A 27960-nucleotide genomic window follows, 5' to 3' on the forward strand; every position below is an offset into this window, starting at 1 on the left:
CTTTGGTACAAAAGTATCCTCAAATTTTCTTTTATCAGACTAAAAGCCTTTGGGACCACCAGTTTGGTTACCAAATCCGTGAGATATCCCTTTTGCTTGAGAAGTCATGTTAATTAACCACTCTCCTAAAACTTGTAACCATTGTGAATTTTAGCACACTGATGATAATAAACTCAAGTAAGCTGCTTTCTTTTAGGCAAAAAACAAAAACCATTTGGAAACTTCAACCTGGACACTTAATTCTATCCTGGCAAAGACCAGATCCCTCTGAGATGATTATTACCACCACAACCCTACTCCATTTTCTGTATTCAACCTTGATTAAATAATGGGAAACATTTGGCTCTAATGAGTCACCCGCCATTGTCAACAGCCAAAGAACTTTACCCCTAGGTCCCTTCTGCAACATGGCAACTTGCCCTACTAAACAGTGATTAATTCAGGAATATAGAGCTGATCTATAACCAGGTTCCAAGAGAAACATTTTAGTACTGTTTGTCATAAGCAGGAAAGGGTGGAGCATACTGAGATGGTTACTAACCAATTTTCATAATCAAAAAGCATTGTACTCTATTGGCCAAAACATTAGTCATGGGATTAGACTCCATCTGGCCTTGAATAGTCTAATCCTCTTAAAAATAGCTCAGAGTAATCAGGTTAGCTTCACTGTAAATTTTAGTAAGCCCATCACTCTTGTAAGAGTTTCAGAAAAAGAAAGATCAAACACTTTCTAAAATCCTTGATGCTGGTGAAACACTGGGCAAAATAAATGTTCTTACGAAGCACTTATATAATTGATTTAAGCTAAAATATACTAATAGAGATACATTTGCCAGAACAAATGGATTTATACTATAAAGACTTCCACTGTCGAAGCAAATTCTGAGTGCTGGTTTTCTAAATAACATGACAGTAACAAGAAAGGTCATAGGGAAATATCTCACCAAGCACTCTACTTTATAGCAATTTTTCAATGGAAGCCCCTTTTAGCAATGCCAGTTAAGGATGTTATGAGTAAATGAAGTAGCCAATTGTTCTGTGACTTTCTGGTGAGCGCAGTGCCCTCTCCCCAGCAGGGAATGCAGACTTGACGAGCAAACTCAGCTCAGGTCTTCAATGCATCCACTTTGCTCTGGCCAATTCACCAAATCCACCGTCACCTCAAGTCTCCTAAGTCTTTTTTACACGTCCCACATTACCAAGCCACAACCCCACCTTCCTACAGTTTGCAGAAGTGCTTCTGAAGCCAAGAATAGGATCACTAATGTGCTCTTGTAAGTTTCCACTTAGATTCAGTTCTACATTTGAACCTCTCCACATTATCCTGGACGCTCACTTATGGTCTTATTTACCCACTGTCCAGTGACTGAATCTGTCCAGTCCAGATTCAGCAAGCATATCAAAAAGTTATAAGGCACACCTGCCTATCTTCATTCAAATTACTGATACAAATGTTGAAGCTTACAGATTCTAGAACAATGTCATTTTTTTCAAGTTCAAATTGACATAAGATGGCATCATCACCCAAATGGTTATTCTTCCCAGTAAGTGCCCTTGAATCCAAACCAAAGTTTTCTAAAGGCTTAGGTGAAGCTGAGCACACACACAGACACAGCCATGCATGCTTTGTGGACGTACACTGAATGCATGCATTCAGAAGGGCTCTAAATGTTTATTTATCTGTGAGAGAGAGAGAGAGAGAGAGAGAGAGAGAGAGAGAGAGAGTGAGCAGGGTAGGGGCAGAGGGAGAGAGAGAGACAGAGGATCTGAAACAGGCTTTGCATTGACAGAACTGACAGTACAGAGCCCGACGCGGGGCTCAAACTCATGAACCGTGAGATCGTGACCTGAGCTGAAGTTGGACTCTTAACTGACTGAGCCAAGCAGGTGCCCCAAAAGGGTTCTAAAATTCAAACTTCACTGAAAAACTAGAAAGGAGGCATTCTGCCTGATTCTACTCCACCTGACCATGGACTGTCTCTTCTTTGCTATTTATATAGGAGAAGTCAACCAGCCTGTCAAAAATAAAAAAGGCTACTATCTATATAATTGCAATAAAAATGCTTTAATACTTTCAGAGAATATTCCTGTGATGGTTAATTTTAGGTGTCAACTTGGCTGGAACATGGTGCCCACATATGTGATCAAATATTATTCTAGATGTTTCTGTAGGGTTTTTTTGATGACATTTACGTTTAAATTGGTGGACTTTAACTAAAGCAGGTTTCCCTCCATAATGTAGGTGGGTCTTATCCAACCAAATGAAGTCCTTACCAGAGCAAAAGACTGACTCCCTTGGAATAAGAAAGGATTCTTCCAGCAGACAACCTTCAGACTTGAGTTATGACATCATCCGCTCTTCCCCTAATAGCATGACAGTCTTCAGGTTCATGACCTGACTCAGCTCTTTCCTGGGTCTCCAGCCTGATGGCCTTCAGACTTGAATTACAAATTTTGAACTTGGCAGTATACACACACACTCACATACAGACACACACACACACACACACACATACACACACACACACACACATATACTGGAGAACCCTGACTGATAGAATCAAAAGGTATTTTAATATTGAAAGTACAAAAATTTACTAATACAATGCACAGAAACAATCTTATACCTTTAGTTCTTCAAAGGAATCATTAATGACATCCTATTAGCTTCTTTATTCTCTTTAAGTAGCTCATATCCATTGCCCTTTAGACTTTTTTTCAGGATGTATCCACCTTCTTATTCGTCCTTGAAATCTTGGGTGAAGGAAAGTATATAAATATTTCACCTCTGCAATTCCAGTTTTCTACTATTCAGAAGATATCTACTGAATCATAGGTCAAAGATACAGCCACTGTCTGTGCAGAAGTCATAAGAACATTAATAACTCCTAGTGGATTTATGGGTCAGGCTTATTGAACAAAAAAATTACTTTCAGGGCACAAGACCCCCTTAAGGTAAATGAGAAAGGGAAGCATGAGTGAGAGAGAGAGAAACTGCACTTGCTCAGGGCAAGAGAATCCTACGCTCAATACCTGTGGGGGAGGGGAAGAAAGGCCATCTTGAATGTAGGCATTTCCAACAACAGCCACTCTACACACACACACACACACACAGTGGCTATAACAATGATTTTTTTTTTTAACAAGCGATTTCTTGGCAGAGGTCTTGGTCTGATGAGATGCCACCATAAAGTAACAAAACCACAAAAGACCATGGAAATACACAATGATGGATAACACTGTGTAACACTGCCAAGTTACCTTCGCATTTCCATTACTTGTGGCAATAGGAGACAGACAGCATATGGGTAATAAAAAGCCATCAGTAATCCAAAAATCTAATTTTAGCAAATGGTTCAAAGTCCTCCCACAAGATCCTTTATGAAAAGGATTCATAAGTGTTGCGTCTGCAGTGAAGAGAGCCACAGAAGCTGTCTGAGAAGACCAGGCAGAGCCCAGACTTCTGGGAGAAGAGCACTGGGGAAGGTGACTTGGTCCCCAGCTCTGCCAGGCACCGGACGTCTCCCAGGGACTGGCTCCAGCTGTCCTCAAGAGGCTGATCCATACATGAGAACAATGGTTTCTTAATTCACCTCAAAAGAACTCTATACTGAGGCACCTGGCTGGTTCAGTCGGTAGGGTGATCTCAGGGTTGTGGGTTTGAGCCCCACATTGGATGTAGAGACTGCTTAAAAATAAAATCTTGAAAAAAAAATTTAAAAAGAACTCTTCACTCACCATGAGACTCACTTCTTGTGGTCAGCACATTCTCACCTCCTTGAAGATTCCAACACAGTCAAATTATAAATAAAAAAACTGTTTGATGAGCACGCAGTGAGGACAAGAGGAGATTGTGGAATGATTTTATGGATAGTGACATCAAATCGTCAGGATACAGACAAACCTTTCAAAGAGATGAAACCATGTCTGCTGCTCCAGGCATCCTGTCCTGCAGACAGTCAAGTCCCCACACAGGAAAGGCCCTGCTTCCCACTCTCGTTCCCTGGGCCCATGTTGATAATCTGCCTCTGGTTCTAAGTGTGTCTAAAACTCCCCAAATACTCACCTACAGATTATTGCATAAGATGGATGCCCTGAGCTGAATTATGTCACCAAAATTCATATGATAAAGTCCTGACCCTAGCACCTCAGAATATGATTATATTTGGAGATAGTGTCTTTAAAGAGTAAGTTAAAATGAGATTATTTCAAATGAGGTTCTAATTCCATATGACTGGTGTCCTTATACAAAAACAGAATTTGGGGGCACGTGGGTGGCTTAGTCAGTTAAGCATCTGACTCTTGAATTCAGCTCAGCTCATGATCTCACAGTATCATGAGTTTGAGCCCCGCATCGGGCTCTGTGTGCTGACCATGCAGAGCCTCTCGGGATTCTCCCTCTCTCCTCTCTCTGCCCCTCACCCACTCACACTCTCTCTGTCTCTCTCAAATAAACTTAAAAAAAAAACCGAATTTGGACACAGATACACAAATGAACGTTGGGAAACCATGCAAAGACACAGGAGAAGACGGCCATCTACAAGCCAGGGAGAGAGCCCTACCACAGTCTCCCACATTCCTCAGAAGGAACCAGCCCCGAGGACATTTTGATTTCAGAATTCTGGCCTCCAGAGAAGTCTGTGAGAAATTAAATCTTTGTTGTTTAAACCACCCCCTCTGGGTAGTTTGTTATGGCAGCCCCAGCAAATGAATACACAGGTTATGTCAGAGTTACGAGTTTTTCACTCTCTGAGAATAGGGTCTTTCACAATTTTAAGAGAGGTGTTTCTTACCCTACACACCAGTACCATTTCAAACACTGGCCCCAGCTAATGAGCAGAGGTATGCCTACTGCCAGAGTCTAGAGGAGGGAAGCTATTTTAAGAGGGGGAGGAGGGATTTTTATGTTGCTCAGATCACATAATTAGCTCAGAGTAATTGATGAGTATAGACATAAGTCCTTAGTACATATGCATTCGTACTATTAAATATTCATGAAACGATTGTCTCCAACTGGAAGCTCAACATTCCTCTGCCCTTTTGTTCTCGACCCCTGCCATTCTCCCTCCCCCAAAATCATTCCACCTCGGAAGAAGCGTCTCGTTTTTTAATTGCCAAATCCAGTGGATGGTTTTCTGCCACTGCTTTCCCGGACCTCTCCTACAGTTGATTGTTTCCTCTTTGTTGAAACCCTCCCTCCACCATCTCCCACCTTATCACCTCACAGGAAGCTGGCCTTTCCATCTCTCACTACCCCCTTTTGGTCTCCGCCATGATAGTTTTCCTCTTGACACCTCATAAATATTACTATTCCTTGAATTTATGTCAACACGCTTCTCGTAGCACATAAATTTACCTATCACTTCTATGCTGATGATCCAGATCCACACAAGAACTAGCTTCTCCCCATTGCCTTCAGCCTAGAATCACACGTCCCGCTTTCTGATGAGGAAGTCCAATTTTACTTCCACTCCTACTGCATTAGAGAACCATTTGCGTGGCCCTTCCTGCAGCCCCTTCTCAGTGAGACCTCCACATCCTGAGAGAGGAAGCACATATTTTCTTGGTCCTCTCTGCCGCACAGACTCCTAAGTACCTGAGAATTTGCATCACCTATCGAATAAGGCAAACCCTCCTTAACGTGGCATTCGAGACCCTCGGAAAATGGCCCTGGTTTACCTTTCCAGCCTCTCCACCTTCCAATCTAGACAGAGGAGTCTGCTCCTTCTCAGATATTTCCAGGCCTTCGCTCATATTCTCCATGTTTAGAAAAGCTTCCCCTACTAATTTAGGAAGATCTTCTCATCTTCCTAATTTAAAAAAGAAAAAGGAAAAACTTCCTCCTTTTAGCTTTCACTGAAACTTAGCCAGGCAGAATGCCACCATATGCTTTGCTGTGTAACGTATACATCCCACTATTACAGTGTTTATTCTGTGTCATGCTCATTTGTTTGTAAATCTGCCTTTGCTATCATTCCATGAGTCATTGCAGAGACCATGGCTCTCATCTCTGAAGCCTCTTGAGCCTGCTACCATCATTAACACGGTGACTCATGAGTATTCCTGAAGGGAACTAAACTCTTCCGGGGAGGAAGCATGGACAAGCCACATAAAACTGGGAGGACGACACGGCTCTGCAATGAAATGCAAAGCACTATCCACACACAGAATTAGTATATCACTCATCCTCTTCAGGATTTAGGACTTTTGAACGTTAAAATGCCCAGGAGGTATCACGGAGAACAGCACCAACCAAGGCTGGAGCACACACCCTGAAATTCCGGACATAAAGCCTGGCCAACTACAATTTTAAATGCTCTCCTCTTCAGTTTAGCTTCAGGAAATTAAAAACTGACCCTTCACCTATCTGAAAAGATTTTTGTTAAGATCACACAGTCTGTGAAATACAGCCCTTGATATTTGTGTAAGAAGGTGGCCTATGCAAAACTCAACTCTGAGGTTTCTAGAACTGTAGAACGTTCTCAAAAGGAACAAGCTAGGGGGGTGGCTCATTTGTTTGAACACATCCTTCTGACTCCTCAGATATAGAGTGAGTTCCTACCTATGGTTCCAAGGGAAAACTGTGAGGTGACCTGGTGCAAAACCAGATTCTAAAGGACTGAGTTTGAATCGTACCTCTCACTGTTGACTTCTCACTGGAAGAAGAAAGGAAAGAAATTAGTCATGATTTGGTTAAGAATTCTAGAAAGAACTATAGCTTATCAAGAATTTATGTCAATCTTTCCCAATAAAACCCTGGATCCTCTAACTTGAGACCTGGAACTTCAAGAAAATTGTGAAGACATCGATCTTTCCCTAATGCTGGAGTCTGGACTATACAAGGAAGTAAATTTGGCTTGGCAAGACGAAAGCTGCATAGGACTGTTAACACGTGTGCTGGTATTATTTACATGAACCACCCTCAACATTGGTGAATATCCTGGCGTTGAACTGTCCTCTTCCGAAATGATTATCTTTGGGGCCCCTTGGAGTGAGACGTGAGCAGTTTCTGTTAGGATGAGTGTACATTCCCAGCATCCCTTCCCCTGGGAAGAGGGAGATACGGGAACACAGAATGCAGACTTCAGAGATGAAGTTTACAATGAGGTGAAGGGGAACACCATCTTCTCTTCGACCTTGTAGCGGATGGACTTTGAATGTGTGCATATAATGCATGGGGGGGTGGGGAGGTGACTTCCCTCTGAAAACCACATCTCATAACCATTGTTAACTATTCTTGGTATTGTACTTTCCATCATTTACCCATAGGCATTCAGTAGAACCTTACCAACGCAGCCCGATTTCAACTGTGGGCTCTAAATGGAAGGGCTTGATTTACGTTGGAGACAGAGAGGCAAAGGCGGTCAGTAATACCCCTTTCTCAGGGTGGAGTACAGGCCCTTTAGCCTTCACCAAAAGACGGAGGCCCGTGTCCACCAGAGGAGACTCTCCACGTGGGCCACTGGTGGCAAGGACCGTAGGCTAGTCCGAGAAGTTGAGGCTGGGGATAAAGGTCACGAGAGAGCCCATCCCAAATCCACAGAAGCCTCCCAAATACCCAGGAGATCGCTTCAGGGGGGCAGGCACCTGCAGGGGGAAGTTTGAGGTAGTGTCACTCTGAGAGTTAAAGAAAATGTGACTTCAATTTGAACCTGGGGGCTGCTAAGGGCTAGACACCCGGGCACCACTTCAAAGTAGTTCTCTTTTACGAAGATACTTCCTTGTACTTTTCTTCTCATTAAGGAGAGCTCCAAATACCAGGTTGTTGAAGAGCATTATCATCATTTTTAGTTCCAGATTCTCCTGGTCATGAAATAGATACACGCTTATTCTCAGGAGGAGAATCTAGGTGGCGTGGTATCTACTGAATGAGTACCGACTGCAGAGACTTTGACTCTTCCATTGGCTTCCCCTAACATTGCCCACTTAGGAATCAGAGTAAGAAATGTGTGCGCGCACGCGCGTGTGTGTGTGTGTGTGTGTGTGTGTGTGTGGACGCTCGCGTGCCATACGGCCTACATTGTGAGGTACAGGAGGAAAAAAATGTCTGATGTTAGAGAACTGTAACCTTTTTTGGCAGTTTCACATCACCAATGAATTGTTACCTCTTTCACATTTTTAAAGCTTTAAGTTTACCTGACAAAAATTAATGAACAATGGAAGAGCAGCATAAACACTTGGAATTATTACCCAGGACATCTCGTACTTATCAATTTACGCAGAATGACCGGCTCTCTTGGAAGAACTCATTAAAGTGGAGAACGGGACTTCTGGCCCGTAATTCTTTCTGGAAGACCAGTCCTAGATGTCACTGACTAATTGGGCTAATTGGAAGAGAAAAATGGCACAAAATGTTCCTCCAACATATACATTAATTTGCTTTTATTTTCAGCTGAGTCCTTCATATCTAATTGTGATGATTTGTAGTTCTGAACAAATGAGAGATTCTAAGGGGAAAAAAACATTTATAAAGGATAATTCCAAAAGAAAATAAAGATGAAGAAGAAGAAGGTCAAAAGTGCTATAAAATCTAAAACATTATTCTTTTGACAACCGTTTTAAGATACCACAATCAGTTAAAACTCACTAAAAATATCATCTTGAACACTCTCAGGAACTGAGAACTGCGTGTCCCAAATAATTGTCAACATGACATAGAGCTTTTGCTTTGCTGTGAGGCAGTTCCCAACTGACAAATGAGTTGTGCTCAAAAAGTTCTTTTGAAGTTAATTGTTCAGAACTCAGGCCAGCTCACAAAAGAAAATTAACCCTAAACGCTTCTTGCTTTGGTTTCCTCGGCCGACCGTGCAGAGTACCAAAGACCATGGGGGGTTCAACACCGAAATATATTGTCTCACAGTTCGGGACGTTACAGGTCCAAGATCAAGGTGCGGGCAAGTTGGTTCCCATTGAGGCCTGTGAGGAAGAGTCTGCTGTGTGCCCCTCTCCTCGCATCTGGGGATTTGCCGGCAATCTTTCGCATCCCCTCCCCCCCGGGTGTATATCTGTCTATGGGTCCAAGTTCCCCTTTTCTATAGGACAACAATCATACGAGATGAGGGGCCCACCCTGCTCCAGCAAGGCCTCACCTTAGCTAATTACATCTGCAACGACCTTATCTCCAAATGAGGTCACAATCTGAGGTCAAGGTTCAACAAACGAATCTGAGGGGGACACAGTTCAACCTGTAACACTCCCAAAGGGCCCTTCGAGCACAGGGTCACTGAGAACCTGCTTCTGCCAGGGGGGCCAAGGCGGGTAGTAATGCCTCTTCCTCAGGCCAGGCAAGTGGCCCTTTAGCTTTCACCAGAAGATGGGGGTGGACTGCGGTGTCAGGAGCTTCTCGGGGCTCACAGCTCCACCTGAGGTGGGGGAAGCGGGAGAACAGGGCCGAGCCCTCCGGCCCCAGGGAGCTGTGAGTTCTCCTGGCCAGCCCAGCTAGTCAGGGTACTGGAACACAGTACTGGAGAAGGTGTGGGTCCCCTCTGAAGGCACCCGGCAGAGATTCTCCAACTTCTAGCACAGCAGGATCCCCTGGCTGGCCTGTTGAAACAGACTCCTGGGCCACAGGGCCGGTTTCTGGTAGGTTTGGCATGGGGCCTGGGATATTGCATTTCTAACAAGTTCCCGGGTGAGGCCGACGCTGTTGGTCATGGTCTACTATCTGCGAATCATTGTCCCGAGAGACACATTATTGAAAAGATCTGCTTTCTGATTTAAAAAACAAAATGTGCACCCCCTGAAGAGGAACCTCCATAGGAAGAGGGGCTCCAGGGGGTTGAACAGTAGTCTCCCCAAAGACAAGTCCGCCAGGAACCTCGGGATGTGGCCTGACTTGGAAAAAGGGCTTTTGCAAATGTGTTCTTTTAAGTTTCTTTATTTTGAGAGACAGAAGGAGAGAGACAGGGAGGGAGAGAACCAGTAGGGGAGGGACAGAGAGAGGGGGACAGAAGATCGGAAGCAAACTCTGCGTTGACAGCAGAGAGCCGCGGGGCTGGAGCTCACGAACTGTGAGATCATGACCTGAGCCGAAGTTGGATGCTTAACCGACTGAGCCACCCAGGCGCCCCTGCAAATGTTATTAAGGACCTGAGATAAGATCATCCTGGATTAACCAGGTGGTCCTAAGTCCAATGGTGCACGTCCTTGTAAGAGACAGAAGAGAAGACACAGAGGGCACGAGATGACGGAGGCAGAGATGGGGGTGATACCACCACAGACCGAGGAAGGGCAGGAACCCCCAGAAGCTGCAGGAGGAAAGGAAGGGCCCCCCGCAACCAGGGACTTCAAAGGGAGCGTGGCCTTGCCGACACTTGATTTCTGTGAAAGGATAAAACTTCTATCATTTTGAGCTACTGAGTTTGTGGTAATCTGTCACGGCAGCCCTGGGAAACGAATACAGGGAGATTCTTTGACTAAAGATTAAATAAGCCTCAACTGATCCAAAGACAAGGCCATTTTCCTAATTTTTCCCAGAGACAGATAAATCGCAAATTAATACCAGCCACCCTTCTGCAGTCTCTCGCCCTAAAATTAACATGCTTCCAAGGAAATAATATTGCATTACATAGAGAATCTGTGGGACATTTTCTTCAGCAGCTAGTAAAAATGTGCTCCGTAGAGGGGTTTTATATACAGTCAAAACACTGTGAAACCATACAAGGTCGTAGATAGGAGGAGCTATGGCCGGCGGACCCACAGCTGGGGCCCCAGGACTCCCCCAGCACAAAGCAGATTCTGGCACACGACCCACCTCTCTCAGAGTGAAACGGGGCCCCGTGAAGCCGAGAAGCCAGAGAAACGCCAGCCACCGACAGAACTGAGCAGAGAGAGAGAGAACTGAACACACAGAGAGAGAACTGGACCCAGCCACGGTGAAGAGGAAGGGGTGCCCAGGGATCCTTCAGAGCACTCAGAGGTGGCCGCGCTGGGGAGGACCACAGGAGCCAACAGGCCAGAGGGCAGAAGCAGAGGACACTGAACCTTCCGCCTGCACCAAAGCCACACTGCCACCGTGGAGTGGAGGCAGTCTGGAGACGGTCCTGGCCCAAACCCTTCAGCCCTTCCCGTGCTCACGAGTCAGGGATTCGTGGATCTCAAGGCCCATCAGAGAACGGGACATACAGGACCAGGCAGGTTCTGTGTTAATCACGGGATTCATTCTGGAAAAAATGAACTTGCCTCCAGAGGACGTTCAGGAGTCGCCCCAAGTCAACACAATAAGATGACGCAGACCGGAGTTTAAACGACCGTACCAAGGGGAAGAACCAGGCCCTCCCAGCATAGGTCCTTGTATTCTGTGGGCTGGTATCATCCCTTCCTGGCGCTTTGGAGACACAGGGAGGGAAAGGAGAGTTTCCGGGAAAATCTACTACCGAGTACATGTCACCTAAGCAGAGACTGCTAATATTCTGCAGGAAGTCATCAGGGCCTTACAAACGGAGGGAGCAAACTGCAGCCCAGGTGGCCATGGGGCCCAGAGGAGGGTCAGCGGAACCTGGGAGGAGCCCCCCAACCCAGACAGGGCCAGAAGAGGAGCTCCTCCCAAAACACAGGCCATGAACTCACTGCCCGAGGAGGCACAAAGCTGGACGGCACATCCCACTGCACTGCTTGTGTGTCTCAGTAAATAAACACGTTGAGCAACACACACATCACACATAATCTAGTATCGATGATAGAGATGTATTAGTAAAACTGTATTGTGTTTTGTGTATTAATGTCACATGTAACGTGTTAATAGTCACATTATACATGTAAGAGAACAATACATTACATGTATTGCATATATTAATAAATTACACATGTGTTATTACACTATCTCATAAATTATTTATGTATATAGCTATGTCTACCCGTCTCTATCCATCTGTCTCACTCCAGAGTGTAGCGGCGCTCAACACATCCCTTCGTCCGCCTTCATAAAATTCTATACGAGAAGCTCTATTCGACTGTCGTAGACAGAGGTCCTGAGTGTGCCTGGCAGACAGCGTGTCACGAGACTTACTTCAGCCTGGATGTGTGATGTGACTCGCTGCTCTGTACCCAGAAATGGGAAAGAACCTCCTGGTTTCGGTGCCATTTCTGAGTCGGAAGCGCTAATGTCCCCTTCAGCAGGTGTCCAGAGGAGTCAAGTAGTGGTCAGGAGGGTCCCGTTCCGTTCACTCTGCCTGCTTTCCAGATGGGTTTCTCCAACCCTCATCACACTTGACTTTCCTTTCTTGCTCCAGTTCAGACAAGCCCTGGGGCATAAGATGAGACAGTGATGCCTCCTTGCTGCCCCGCCCCCCAGGACTTCGTCTTCTCCATCCATTTCCTCCGCACAGCGTGGGACACAGGATAATGGACGCTATAGACTGCTGCCTGCCTTCACCCCAGGAACATCACACTGACTCCCGCTTCTTCTGCCGGCCCCTCCAGCCTGTGTAAACAGACGTGGTTCACCCCACGGCAGCCACAGGGTCTAAACTGATCTCCAGTGAAAGGGAGAACAAGATCAGAGACCGCTGTGCCCACACAAACCACTTCATGGCTAGGCCAACACTCTAAGGGAAGCATTAAAAATACACACATTTCGAGAGGATGATTTCTTCCTCTCCATCTCTACAACAGAGCTCTAATAGTTGGTTTTCTTGCACATCATTTTTCCTAGTAATTAAAAATGATGGCACAGTATGTAAATGGCCTAAAATCTCAGTGATAGAGAGGGTGTTTGAGTCTCTTGTTTATAAATACTATCAGTTTCCTGGCAGTGAAGGAACTCAATTTACTAAGACCAGCAGAAAGCACTTATATGATAAACCTACTGTTCCGGTTTTCCTTAGAAACATTTGTAATCTACTCTATCAGGGATGGAGATTTTCTATTAAAAATATATCAACACCCTCATAAAGGCCATTTTCCCCTTGCAATTTATTCTGAGTAATAACATCCAAGCCATGAATTTGTTGACAATCAATTTTTTTGCTTCTCTATGCAATTCGGCTCAAGAGTATCTTCGGCTCAAACCCAAAATAACATTCAATTACCAGGTGTGGTGACTGCACACCCTGCGATGCTCCCTGTTTTGTGGTGACATATCTACATATCACCACTGGCCCTACAGCCCGAGCCTCACGAGGGCTTGCTGTTCGACTTTAAATGGGTTTAATTGACTCCAAACATGAGAAATGTGAGTATTGAACCTCAACTACATCATGAAGAATGTCCCCAGGGTATAGACGTGTGAAAGAGTCACTTAGATGTTGATGAGGGGCGCCCTCTTGATCACGTTTTTCATCACAGAAAATACTGAAAGGCATGAAACCGGTGAGTCTAGCGGCTTGAGTAAAGAAACTCAAAGATGGGGATGCTCGAGGCTGCCTCCCGCTTCATTCTGGAAGGTTGCTGGGATGGACTGTGGTAATTCTAGCTTTTATCCGCCCCGCCCTTTCCCTTCCCCCCCCCCCCCAATTTCTTCCAGTAACGAAACCCCCTTGTGAGAAACTCTTTCCAACCAACGTATTTAAGACTTAAGACTCAGGCCTGGTCCCTCCAGGAAACACAAGCCCCTGACCACAGTGATTACTTCAGGGACAGACACAGCCACTTGGGCCAGAGAAAGTGGTCCCCCTCCCCCAACAGGGACATGGCTGGAATCATCAGAAAGGAGACACCCTCCACGGATTGCTAGCATCATCACCGGGAAGACATGAGCCCAGGTGTGCCGGCAGCAACCTCTGACAACACATGGACAACCTACCTGAGAAGGAGAGAATTCGAAGAAGCAGATTCAGAAGGTGAAAAGGCTGATTCTAACTACCTGGCATCCGCCCAGACCCCACAGATTAAGGGCTGAGTCCCATAGGAATGCCCTCACTTCAGACACCAACCGAAAGTCTTAGCCTCTGGCATTTTTGACCAACAGACTGGCTATAAACGAAGGGTTCCCATGACCCCCTTCTCGGGTTCAATAATTTGCTAGGAACAGCTCACAGAACTCAGGAGTGTTTGACTTACTATTTGGAGGTTTACTATAAAGGATACAACTCGGGAACAGCCAAATGGATGCACAGGGCGATGTGTAAGGGGGAGGGAGGGAGAGAGGCTTCCAACCCCTCTCTGGGCACAACTTGATGTACTCAACAACACAGAAGCTTTCTGAGCCCTGTGGTTTCGGGTTCTTGTGGGGGTTCCATTATGTAGGTATGATCGATTAAATTCTTAATCACTGGTGATTAGCTTAATCTCCAGCCCCTCTCCATTCCCTGGAGATCAGAGGTATGGCTCAAAGTCCTACCCCTCTAATCCCAGGCTTGGCTTCCCTGGCAACCAGCCCCATCCTCCACAGTCACCTTAATAGTATAAACTCAGGTCTGGTTGAAAGGGCTTTATGATGAATCATGGGAGATGCTCCTCTCACTCTTAAATTCTAGGGATCCTAGGAGGTCTGTGTCAAGAATTGGAGATAAAGACCAAGGATATAACTCTTATTACGTCACAATATCGTATAGGCAAATCTTGTCTGAGTTTTAAGGGTGACAACTTTCAGACCTTGGGTCGTCGGCTAATTTCAATGCAAGAAGTAAGTAAAAACAAAGATTTTATTTCTCATTTTTTGCTTTTTATTTTTGTTTTTATCTTGCCTTATTGGTGTTCTAAGAATGTTAAGATATACCAGGACGAGCAACAATCGGACATAAATTGTCTCAAAAGGCATTTCCTGAGCCGAGTTCTAAGGCGGCAAGTGTTCCCAGTGACGGTGTTGGTGAACAGGACTTTGCGCTCTGTGTTTGGACATTTGTGCTTCTCTGCTGTTGTTGTCCAGGGCCTGAAATCTGTGCAGAATCAAGTAAGTGTTGGCTCATCGTCAGAATCTGACCTGCTCGGATAAGGAAAGATGGTGGCCGTGGCAAGATCACGGTTCCTGGCGCGTGAACCATGGCTCGTGGGCTATCTGGAGGCTGGTTTCTCCCAGCGCCGCTATTAACAAGATCATTGCTACATTTCCCTTTCTGACATGAATAATTTATTTGTGGCCACTCTCCCTGAAATCTCACAGGAGGTACAACTCCTTCCTTTTTGTTTTAAGAAAGTTGCTGTGGGGGCTCTTGAGGGACAGGGGCTTAAGCAAAAAATAAACTAACAGAAATCATATGTAGTGGCATATGTCGACTCAGCAAATGTGAATTCAGTGTTTCTTTCAAGAACGACATTATGCTGGGGGAGGGTGCAAGGGAGGAAGAGACATACAGAAATGAACCACCACCCTGTCCCCACTGAGTATGCAGTCCAGTGGATGCGAGGGAAGGAGCTTAGGCAAGAGACGGAAGACAAACATATACATCTAAACAGTAAGACAGCAATAAATAAATAAATAAATAAATAAATAAATAAATAAATAAATAAATAAATAGTAAGACAATAAAAATATACCATAAGAAAAATAAAAGACAGCTAAAATACAGGTAAGCTGATATTTAATAGGGGGAAGATAGGGTTTTTTTTCAGATGTTTTTAGATACGCATTTCCCAAAGTTTGTCCTATAAAACACTCATCTGATGAGATGCACCTTGAAGAAAGGGTTCTACGGTCCAATATATTTACGGGAAATGATGATTTCCATTATGTCACGATTATCCCACCTTACAAATCCCCAATATATTCTAGCTTATTCAAGGCTCTGATTAGTTCTACTGAAAGGAAACTATTTAACACAATATTTCCCAAAGTTACCTGACTATAGATATGATGGGAGTTCTCTATGGAAGATATTCCAAGTCATGCTAATATATATCACATAAGGAAAGCTTCCTGATTTCATGGTACAGACCCAGACGTTCCATAAGATTGGATTTCTTTGAAATCCCACAGATTGTTACCTCAACTGTTGGCTTCAAATTAGTTAGTAAACCTGCTTTGTTCCACCAAAAGAGAAATGAATGAATAAATGAATGAATGAATGAATAAATGTCATGACCTTTGCTACGAGATGGTGCACATTCTACTAAAATTTCAGATGTGTTTAAAATTTGACAGGGGCCATAAACAGCAAAGAATGGATATCTTCAAATTTTTGTTTAAACAGAGGATTATACACACATATGTCTGTATACATATATATTTCACATGTATACATTTGTGTATAAATATCCATGTGTATTTCATCTGCCACGTGTACATATGTAGGTACATGCATTTGTGTACATATCCCCTTCATGTGCTCACTGTGATCATTAAGAAGCACTTGCAAATTCATGCGGTTTTAAAAAAATTATCATCAAGATATGCTTTAACCCACTCTTCGTATTGTGAATGGCCAAGCTCTCATTTCAAAGAGGAGAAAGTAGATGGAAAGGAAGGGTGAGAGGGAAGCATCAAACAAAAGACTGGGGGTCACTAGGAACGTGGCCTAAGTCGGTTTTGAGAACCAGAGGAAGGCCAAACACTGACATGATCCAGGAGCATGGGAGTGTTTATCACTTGACAATTGCTGTATATCTGTCTGTCGGTGCTGTTCTCACCTCGGAGCTGTCTCTGATTCCGCGACCCTGCTCAGAAACCCCTGGACTGTCGGCACTCATTTAAGCTCTCTGGGAGGTACTGTCTTCAATAAAGACCTCTTGCTCACCATATCACCGGGGAGGGGGTTGCTCGGTATAGCCAAAATACAGATGCTGGCCTGCAGGGGATCTCCAGACAATAAACTGAAGCTCTGGAGCCTGGGATGGAGTAGGGGTCCTGATGCTCACTCCTTCTCACCTGTAGATTAAAAGCAGACAGGGAAATGGTCATAACGAGGATCGAGGAATCGGCTCCTCACCTAAAACAGGACCGGACAACAGTCTGGGCTGAGGCTGCAGGAAGCCTTCTCTCTCCGGTGCTAGACCCTGAGACTTCCTCAGAAAAGTGCAGGAGCACAGGCCAACCCAGACTCTCATCACTGCACAGAGAAAGTGCAAGAATGAGGGAGAAGGCACCTGCTCCTAGGGAAGCCCTGAGCAGTAGGAAACAGGAAGTAGGAGAGCTGGTATTAGCCATTGCGCCAGAGCCAGAGAACCTCCCAGATACAAGCAGAGCCCTTGAACCTTGCCCTTCCCTCCTCAAACGGCACAGGCATGGACAGTGGCCATCCAGCTCCCATCCTAGGCGATGCCCCCTCCCTGGAGCCCATCAGCAGGGAGAGAGGATCCGGCCTACTCCCTCCAACACCCACCTTTTGTGGGGATCTCTCTGGAGACCCAAACAAGGGGAAAAGGTTCTCATCAGCAGCATACATGTGTATATATATGCATCCATCACAAGTGCAGTAAACCTGTCCCCTGTAGAATTTTATATTTAAAAGGACATAGCTCTACCTGATTGGCAAGAAAAGGATTATCTTTCATCTAGAGATGGTCATCTCCACATAGATGGACTGGGTTACTTGTCAAGAATTATGTTTCCCTGAGCCTTGCACTGAATGTCAACAACAGTATTAGGAACTGAGCGCCCACAGAGCAGGGTCTCTGCTTTGTAGAACACACAATAGTATTTGCAAAGTACATTTAGCAAAGGGGCTTAGACGGGCCAAGACATTTTGTAGAGTATAATTATGCGATCTGATGTTTGACTTATCTGCGAGCCCTCACCATATTTTGTCCCTTTTCAAGTCAGCAAGAGCTCTTCTTCTGGGTGCCTTCAGGTCACATGTTTGAGATCCATTCTTCTCCCTTGAAGTAATTAAGCTTCATTTGCCGGTTTCATGGAATTCAAGCAGAGGATCTGAAATACAAGACAGATAGGAGTTAACTTTCTCTGAACAATTTCAAAGAAGACTTAATGAATAACAATCAACTGGAACGAATACTTGATCGATCGACTGAGGTGATAAGCAGGAATAAAGCAAGAGCACAGCCCAGAAGCCCGCGCCAGGAAGAACCCTAAAGCTATCGACAAAACAGATAGGAAATGTAAAACATTTCAATCAGTACCAACTTTGGCAGATGAGTAAACGTTTGACTAATGCATCTTATCAGTTGTAAATCAGCTTTGAACGGCCATAAGATGTCATAAGACCATCTGAAAGGAAATTGAGGGGGGGGGGAGCCTAAGTCCAAAAAAAAAATCATCATATTTTATGGCATTTGTACTGGGAATTATTTCTAGAATAATGCAATTTCACAGCTATAATTCAAACTAGGTTTTAGTCTATTGGTTTAACTGCAGCACAGCTAAAATTTAGAAGTTTTTATAGTGCTCAATCCTACATAATGGTGGATAGAAAACTTAGAATTCAATTACAGTACAGGAGACTGTGCTCCTTTCTTCCCTTCACAATGGACTTCATTTGGAGACCTACTAAATAAATAGCAGCTTCCAAATTTCTAACCCAATGAATATACAAATGGGGTGGCTTACTAATCCAAAAGCACTATCAAGAGATGCAGAGATTATTAAATGCAGCATAGGAACATTACAAAAAAAGTAATTCTCTAAAAGAGTAACTCTTGTTCAGGTAAAATATATCCTGATCCTGACATAGTTTTAAATATATTACACGATAAGGAGCACCAGGGTGGCTCAGTCAGTTTAGCATCCAACTCTTGATTTTGGCTCAGATCATGATCCCAGGGTTGTGGTGCTGGGCTCTGTGCTGAGTGTGGAGCCTGCTTGAGATTCTCTCTCTCTCCCTCTCTCTCTCCCCTTCTCCCCCACTTGCTTGCTCTCTCTCTCTCTCTCTCTCTCTCTAATAAAAATAAATATAAAAAATCTTAGGGTGCCTGGGTGGCTCATTCGGTTGAGCATCCAACTTCAACTCAGGTCACGATCTCACGGTTCATGAGTTCAAGCCCCCCATCAGGCTCTGCGCTGCCAGCTCAGAGCCTGGAACCTGCTTCAGATTCTGTGTCTCTCTCGCTCTCTGCCCCTCCCCCACTCATGCTGTCTCTCTCTTTCAAAAATAAATAAATATTAACAGAAAAGAATTTCTTTAAACCTTAAACATATCACATGATTAAATAATTATACAAATCTTATAAATTAACAGGTGGCATCAGAATGAATCTAGAAAGGATCCAGCTAGAGCTAGAGGTCTCACTTTTTATCTTGAAGAAACTGGGAGGGAGAAGAAACACTAGGCCCCCAGGATACCGGCACATCTGGACACCAAGGACAGCTATGTACTTGCAGCTACTTTAAGGGGCATCTGCTGCCCTATAGATGGGCAACTAGCAGCTCAGTGTTTTGCTTTCTCAGAAAAAGAGAAAGGGCTTACAGGATTATTTAGAGTTCAGTTTGAGAGATGATCTAATTCAAATGTCTCAGTTTGGTCCAAGAAAATGAGATCCAAAGAAACTAACTGGCTTGCCCAAGATCAGAGAGCGAATTCTTGGCGACCTGACCTACCTAGCCCAGCCTCCTGATTTCCAGGCTCTGATGGCTTATCCTACACTAGAGCCAAGCATGGCCTTCTCTCCTGGGATGGGCATCCTCTTACCACAACCTTCTGTCCTCCAGGCCCTGGATGTCTTTGGCTGGCTGAGCTGGCAGGAACCACAAGAGCACCTCGCCATCATATCTGAATCTCAGAATGGGTCAGCAGTCGGTTGTGGAACAGGTCTTGACTCAGAGGAGTCCACTGAGCGGTAAGTTCCAGCATGTCACGTATATTAACGTCGGTCTGGGAGTTTCTGCATACAGTGCTTTGTCAATATACATGCATTATGCATCACGCCTGCTCAGTGAGCTAGCTGGTGTGCGAAGAACCAAGGGCTGTAGCGGCACAGCTGATAACTTCAGTCACTGTGAGCCCCCCAGGCAATGACCTGTAGCCTTCAACTATGGTCTTGTCATTCCTACCCTGGGCAGTATAAAACGGATTATGTTGAAACCAAATATTTAATATTTAAGAAAGGACATACATAGTAAATATGAAATATGCAATAGATTTGTTTAGCCCATTAACAAAAGCACATTTCCTTCTTGGAGTTAGCCACACGGAGTGGGGGTTGGGGGTGGGGGTGGGGGTGGGATGCAGATTTATGCAAATTAGCATTATGCCAAGAGCCTTGATTTATTTCAAAACCATGAAGATTCCATTGCTCTTGGTAAACCTTAGAGATTTTCTTTAAAGGAATCATTTGTTTGCTATCGTACTGAACGATGCTTTATCGTGTGTGTGTGTGTGTGTGTGTGTGTGTGTGTTACACACACTTTAATTTAGTCTTACAGCCTCTCGTCCTCGCTATCGATTTTTATTAGTTTGGTTTCATATGTATTCAAAGAGATTTGTAAGTCAAATCCACTTTCTGTTTTTAAGGATGCTTTATGTTTTAGGAATTAAATAATGCATTTTTATTTTTTAAATGTTATGTCACGCTGTGCTCACCGCAGGTGCATCTGCCACCTGCCCCCATACGACACTATTCCAACACCATTGACTTTCTTCCTTCTGTTGTACCTTTCACCCCCGTGACTTATTCATCCCATAACTGGAAGCCTGTATCTCCCTCTCCCCTTCACCCATGCCCCCATTATTAAAATACTGTACTGTTAAATGAGTTTTTAAAACGTAAACTGGATACTATACCAACCGTTTAAAAGGGAAAAGGGATTATCACAAGTGTGTTTGCATCCCACTCAAATCAAGTACGTGCAGTGAACTCCGTGGCAGAGTGTTCCGGGACGGAGCAGTAGAGAAAAGCTACCTGTGGTACCGAGAGATTGCCACTGGCTTTCTCATGATCCCCAAGTAGGGTCACATTCCTTGCAAATTCTGAGGGCTGACTGACGCAGCAGGCATGATGACGGCTGCCACCAGCAGGGAATCCAGCTGACATGCCAGCTGCGCTCACTCGAGGCCGGAGCCTGTGCGAGGCTTCCTCTCAATGCAGACGGCATTCCTTCTCCTTGGCCAGGAAGTTTTGCCTGTGGTGGGTCATTTTCTCAGATACATGGATCCGATAAGGGTAAAGAAGCTGTGAGTTCTTTGGTTCTGTGTAGCAGACCCTTTTTTTAAATCCGTGGTTAGCACCGAATCCTAGTACCTGGGGTCAGATTCCTAGTTCCGGGGGTCAGAGAAGTGAGTAACTAACTTTACCAAATTGCTGGTGCTCTGGAAATCAGGCAATGGTGGAAACCTAACCACTAGCCCCTTAGGCAAGATACCCGGGGAGAATCTGTTTTCATAAGGAGATTAGGCATCAGACTTTGTTTTTGATTTTTATTCCTAATCAAATGAATGAATGTCCCAGGGCTCTACGCTGAAGTCGACCAACACACCAACATAAAAGAAATGAAAACACCCGAAGGTGTTTCACATCCTGCCAGCTGGGTTGATCTTGTCTCGAGGCCCCAGTAACTCCTGCCTCTGCACTTGTCCTACGGCACCTGGGGAGCGCACCTACGGAGCACCCATGGGTGTCCTACGGCAGGTGAGCCACTCTGGAACCCACAGCCCACCCCACCGGCCCTCACTTGAATGGGCTCCTCTCATCTCCTTCAGGGGGCTTCAGAGAAGTTCAGAAGGTGTCACTGAACACCACAGAGGAAAGCAAAGCTTCCTAGAAAAGTACGGATGTGAGCTGGACCTCAAAACACGGTGCATAAAATGACCTCACTTACTGTAGATCAGTGTTCCTCAGCCTGCTTTTCATCATCACCTCTCCCCCACAAGGAGCCTTTTTAGCTTTTTCCTAATCGCCCTTCCCCAAGACATTTTAGTACCTGTAACTCTGGTTATGCACCTTGACCCTGTAAAAGGTCCACAAACCATTGTAATATCTACGATTTTTTTCACTCCCCACCTTGAGAATCAATTTTTGCCTCCTGGAGGGTAAGTATCACTGTAGAGAATGCACATCACATGGGTTTCCCTTGTATAAATGATGCTATTCTTCTGATACCCTACCGTGAGTAGTCAAATTCCCCTTTAAGAGAGATCTTTTTCAGTGTGGGTTACTTAAGAGAATGTGTGAATCCTCTTAGGGGAAAAATGGGAGTCCCCCAACAAATGAGCCTTGAGTTGGCAAAAGAGGAGATAGTTCATCTCTGCCATGCTTTGCTTTTTAGATCTAGACGCCAAGGAGTCCAGATGTCTTAGAAGGCTGGGAGGCAGCCCCTAACTCATGGAGAGAAGCTGAGCAGCAGAAAGAACCTTCTTGGAGCAGGCATTCCCCAGAGATGGGAAACACCGTTTGGTGAGCTGGATCATTATTTTACATCACTCTGTACCTACCCACATTCACTGTCTCTGAATTTGTGAGTCAGCAAGAGTAGGAAAGTGAGCCGAGGGGGTAAGTCAGGAGAGCGGGCCCATCAGGACACGTTCAATGGAATCAGTGAGGGCCACTCACTCCTTTTCCTGGAGTAGTATAGACAGCTTCATAAAGGAGACGGAAACCAAACACGGCCTATGTTTCAATGTTGCATACAACCGTAGCAAGTGCTTACATCCTTGACCTTAACTAAACCAAACTAGCCTCCTCCTCCCTTTACTTATTCCGTCAACAAATATTTTGAGTGCCAAGTATCTGTGAATACTGTAAAAATGCAAAAGTCAAGAGGGATCCACTTTTCCCCCCAAAGAGCCTACAGCCCACAAGGAACGTTCAGATGATCGGATTAGTAGAATTGGTGGGTAGTGCAAGGTTCCCTGGAGTATTTGCTCCAGCTCCCCATATTGCAAACCCCCCCCCCCCCGAGACATTCACTGTTTGTTGTTCTTCAAGGATGAACTCACTCTTTGGGGGACTTCATTTCGTTTGTACTTCCAAATCCATTGTTTTTCAGGAGCATAACCAGGTGTCTTAAAGTCAAGCTGCTACCTAAATTAAGCCCTCTTCCCTCATTGCACTCTCCCCACAAAATCAGTGATTACAATCAAAGAAACAATTACCTTTCACAAGATTTGCTTTTAATTAACCTGGCTGTACCTCCTTGAAAATGCCACTACTAAGAGCACATCTAATGAGTCCTCCTGCCGTGGTAGTTGCAAGAACAGACAGACAATAAGCAAATGGCCTGATGGTGGTTCCTTCATCCTCAACACCTTAAATCACAAGAGACTCAAGTCTGCACACGGGATTCCGGGAACTGGGCCTTGCTCCAGACAGCTTTTGAGGACACGGGGTTGTTCGGATAACAGGAGAGAGGGGGCTAGTCCTGTAAGATGGAAATGTTCCTTGGGAAGAGCTGAGACTTTTTTCCTGGCTAGTTCTTAAAAGTATTATGTCAGCTTCATAAGGTGTTGTCATGCCATTCTCCCAATCTGTTGACCTTTTCACATCATTAGAACAAACCTGAGTCAATAGATCCCCTCGAGCCAGCCTCCACAGCCAACCTTAGCCACACGGCCGCCGAGCACAAGCCCGCTAAATCTGCTTGTTCTGTTTAGAAGCTACGGAGGTGGGCACGGTGGCTAGCCTCCTGAATGATTCTTCGAGAAACCCAATTCCGAAAGTCCTTTTTTTTTCCCTACAGAAGCTTACCTACTGAGCACTTCTACATTGTCAACACATCTCTCCAGCAGGAGACCTGTGCTTTAACAGGTTGTCCTAAACATCAGACACCATAGCCTCCTCCAATGACCATCACCAAGTCGCAATCCTCTCTTGTAGTAGAATTCTTAGACATCCTTACCTTATCAGTAGAATGGCAGAAGAGTGTAGAGCAGGAAGAATTTGGGCTGCAAGTGTGTTTCCCTAGTATGGTTCTCAGCTTCCATAATTCTAGGCAACTATGCTGGGAAATTTTCCTGGAAGATTAACCATTAACTTTATCCTTTATCCTTGGTAGATCCAACACTGTGTATCAGCCTGGCCTCTAACACTGGAGACTGAATTCCTTTTGAACATTCTGAATTCTTGAGCCCTCCCAGGGCAGTTGCTAGGTTTCAGAACTTGACTTGGGGTGGCTGGGTGGTTCAGTTGGTCCAGCTCTTGATTTCAGCTCAGGTCATGATCTCACAGTTCGTGAGTTCGAGACCCACGTTGGGCTCTGAGCTGACAGTGCAGAGCCTGCGTGGGATTCTCTGTTTCCCTCTGTCTGCCCCTCCCCTGCTTGTTCTCTCTCTCTCTCTCTCAAAATAAATACATAAACATTAAAAAAAAAAAAAAACAAACTTGGAGACTCTCCGTGTCTGTAAAGCAATCCGTGTGGCAACTGGCTCTCCACCTTCTGGACACCTACTGCTTTTCTCCACTTCTCCACTACAGTTACAAGTAAGTTACTCCCATGGTAGAAAAACAAAATCATCTAATTAAAAGTATATCTCTCATTCGTCCTTTAGAAAAGTTCCAGAATTCCATCCGACCCCCAAATTCCATCAGTTCAAACAAGAAAAAAAATGTATTGCCATGTAAATGAATCACCTCACAAAAACATGATATAGACTACTTTTCTTTGATAAATTTACCCATCGTCTCATATTTTCCAAAGATGAGCAAAGAGCCTCCGTTAACTCTCTTCCCTTGTTTCATTTAATTTGAGCTCAAATTTAAATGCAGTGGTTCCCTTAGAAACTATCGCAACCTGAAACTTTTATGACCAGTCTCTAGCTACGAACTCAAGCTTATTCACGAACATAAGTTTTAACATAATGTTGAAATAGAACTTAAAAACTGAGATTCTAGTGTTTTTATAATAAGGACTTATTAGTAAAGAAATGAAAAAGATAAGGAAATAAAGTTTTGTATATGAAACGAAGTATGCTGTTTCATAAAAGCCATACCTCCGAAATGTATTATATAAGTAGCTGAACATGCTGATGTCTCTTGAAATTTGCTGAGAATAAATTTGAAATTGCATTTCCATGGAAGTAATTGCCTATCCTCTAGAGCAATGGTTTCTAACTTCTTCAAAGATCCTTTTTGAATACCAAGAAATTTTAGCAAGAACTCCCACATGATCAGAAAAAGGCAGAACGCATGTGGAGAGAGACTCACAGGTCTCTGCCTTAACTTCACAGTCTGCCAGTCTGGTCTCACCAGCTGGCTTTCACAGATCCTGTGCGCTGATAGCCATAAAATTATCCAGAAATGACGGTCCCTGTGCAAACATTCTAGAACGAGTTCGTGGCTTACATTAAAGCTTCAGAGATCACTGTGTCTACACCAGATTTGCCTGCACCAGGAAACAAATGTCCTCCTTTCTTTCTTTTAGTGTCAATACATAGTCTACTATTGATGTGTTACATCCCCGAAATTTACCTTTCTAGTACTGTCTAATTAAATCTAAAACCTGTTCACCTCCTTCTCAAGCGTAGGGTTGAGCTGTAAGAACGCAGAGAATTCAAGAAGGACCTTTCTATATGCAAATAATAAGTGTGATAACTTATCATCCCCTCCATGGGGATGATTATCCACATAAATCTTAACAGTGCCATTGAGAGCTGCATTAAATCATCCCACTGGTCCGTCGCACTGTGGGTGAGAAGCTGGCATTTTTATATATTTAACCCTATTGCACTTTGACAGGAAATCACACCCTGTCCGTATGCACGATCTCTGCAAGAAACCCAGGTCAGAAATGAGCGAGGCCCAGCCCCACCTGGCTTGTGGGCACAGGCATGCAAAGTCATGCTGCTTCCCAACCCCTTGTGCCACCGAAGTTGCCTCTACAATGAACGTGTTGCCCTTTGGAGAGGGGATTTTCTCATTTCCACACTCTCTGGGAGATCTTCCCCCTGACAAACAGGAATTCTGCAGGCTCTTGTTTAGAAATTGTTCTTCCCTGGCCTCTGGCATGCCTCATGACTTATGTATCATTCCGCGTCTGCCTGTGGGTCACAGAATCATAGACATTATCTGGATGGCATGAATTCAGAGGATCCACAAACTTGAATGGGGGGAAATGTTACAGCTTTATTTTCACTAATCTCTAACTGGAATTTAGCATTTCCTTCAAATGTGAATGCAGGCAACAAACCACAGTTGTCTTGGAGACATTATCACCAAGAGAAATCACAGGTGTTTTCATATCACATTAATGCTGCACGGATATTTCAAAATATTTACTGTTGTCACTATTTCAAAATGCAGGTAGCTGTTAGACCTGCCATGAGAGCTTGAGCTTGCTTTTAGTATAGTTACAAAGAAGCCTACATATCACTAAATCACCAATTTGATACATATATTTGCTAATTATATTTTAACAAAACTGGTTGCCATTGTAATCCTTTGTATTTTATTTTGTGCACTTAAAAACATAATTTCCTTTGCCTTCTGAGACGTGTTGAGTAAGAAGTTGCTGTGGCTGAAGTAAAAAAGGTTGTTGCCTGTTTTCTCCTCTACAGTTTTGATGGTTTCCTGTCTCCCATTTAGGTCTTTCACTGGGACCTCATTGAGATAAAAAGCTTCTGTACAGCAAAGGAAACAATCAACAAAACCAAAAAACAACCGATGAAATGGCAGAAGATATTTGCAAATGACATATCAGATAAGGGGTTCGTATCCAAAATCTATAAGGAACTTACCAAACTCAACACCCAAAAAACAAATAATCCAATGAAGAAATGGGCAGAAGACATGAATTGACACTTTTCCAAAGAAGACATCCAGATGGTCAACAGACACGTGGAAAGATGTTCAACGTCACTCCTCATCAGGGAAACACAAATCAAAACCACACTGAGATACCACCTCACGCCGGTCAGAATGGCTAAAATGAACAACTCAGGAAACAACAGATGCTGGAGAGGATGCGGAGAAACGGGAACCCTCTCGCACTGTTGGTGGGAATGCAAACTGGTGCAGCCACTCTGGAAAACAGCGTGGAGGTTCCTCAAACAATTAAAAATAGAACTCCTCTACAACCCAGCAATAGCACTACTAGGAGTCTATCCAAAGGATACAGGAGTGCTGATGCATAGGGGCACGTGTACCCCAATGTTTATAACAGCGCTTTCAACAATAGCCAAATCATGTCAAGAGCCCAAATGTCCATCAACTGATTAATGGATAAAGAAGATGTGGTTTATATATACGACGGAATAATATTTGGTAATAAGAAAGAATGAAATCTTGCCATTTGCGACAACTGGAGGATACTGGAACTGGAGGGTATTACGCCATGCGAAATAAAACGTCAGAGAAAGGCAGACATCATATGTTTTCACTCATATGTGGAATTTGAGAAACATAACAGAAGACCATGGGGGAAGGGAAGGGGGAAAAATAGTTTCAAACAGAGAGGGAGGCAAACCGTAAGAGACTCTTATACAGAGAACAAAACTGAGGGTTGATGGAGGGGGGTGGGGGAGAGGGGAAAATGGGTGATGGGCACTGAGGAGGGCACTTGCTGGGTGGGATGAGCCCTGGATGTTGTACGTAAATGGTGAATCGTGGGACTCTACTCCTAAAACCCTGGGCACACCGTATATCCTGTATGTTAGCTAACTTGACAATAAATTATATGTAGGGGAGAAATATTCAAAATACATACACACATACATACATAAAAACATTATTAGGAGGGGCATCTGGGTGGCTCAGTTGGTTAGGCATCTGACTCTTGACTTCGGCTCAAGTCATGATTCCAGGTCCTGTGATGAGCCCTGAATCAGGCTCCACGCTGAGTGTGAAGCCTGCGCAGGATTCTCTCTCTCTTTCTCGCCCTCTGCCCCTCTCACCCGCTTGTGCACGCACACACGCGCTCTCTCCCCGTCTCTCTATAATTAATTAATTAATTGACTAACCAATTAAAACACTCTTTGGAGAAAGGGTCCCTGGGACTCATCAGGGCTCTAGGTCATAAAGAAAAGTAAGAATTCTTTCCTTGAAGGTGTGTGAGTCCTTGAATTTTCACTGCTGCTGCCACATCCTTGATCACCCCGTGCTTGGCTCCGTTGCTCTCAAAGCCCCACTGCTCTGCCCTACGGCCTCTCGTGCTTGTGTATATAAGGCTGGTCCTGTTTGACCTCCACAAGCAAGAGACATTGTGGGCAGAGGCTCTGTCCAGGAGGACCCATCCTGACAGTCACCCTTTATCGATTCTTTCCTGGC

General features: G+C 44.4%; 1 protein-coding gene and 1 long non-coding RNA gene across 2 annotated transcripts in view; both read right to left on the reverse strand.

Moving 5' to 3' along the window:
* LOC109267817 (uncharacterized) overlaps positions 1–13794 on the reverse strand; it is a 36547-nt gene extending 22753 nt beyond the window's left edge. Inside the window, exon 1 of the long non-coding RNA XR_002080290.2 lies at positions 13742–13794. This is a non-coding gene — a long non-coding RNA (uncharacterized LOC109267817). The remainder of the gene's footprint in view (positions 1–13741) is intronic.
* Positions 13795–14616: 822 nt separating this feature from the next.
* Positions 14617–27960, reverse strand: part of ATPSCKMT (ATP synthase c subunit lysine N-methyltransferase) — a 202289-nt gene continuing 188945 nt past the window's right edge. Inside the window, exons 5-6 of the transcript XR_002080284.2 lie at positions 17611–17743; positions 14617–14816 (exon numbers count right to left, since the gene is read on the reverse strand). The gene's annotated coding sequence lies outside the window, so the exon portion shown is untranslated. The remainder of the gene's footprint in view (positions 14817–17610; positions 17744–27960) is intronic.

Source organism: Panthera pardus, unplaced genomic scaffold, assembly GCF_024362965.1.
Source record: "Panthera pardus isolate Hobbes unplaced genomic scaffold, ASM2436296v1 HiC_scaffold_2, whole genome shotgun sequence".
Lineage (NCBI taxonomy): Eukaryota > Metazoa > Chordata > Mammalia > Carnivora > Felidae > Panthera > Panthera pardus.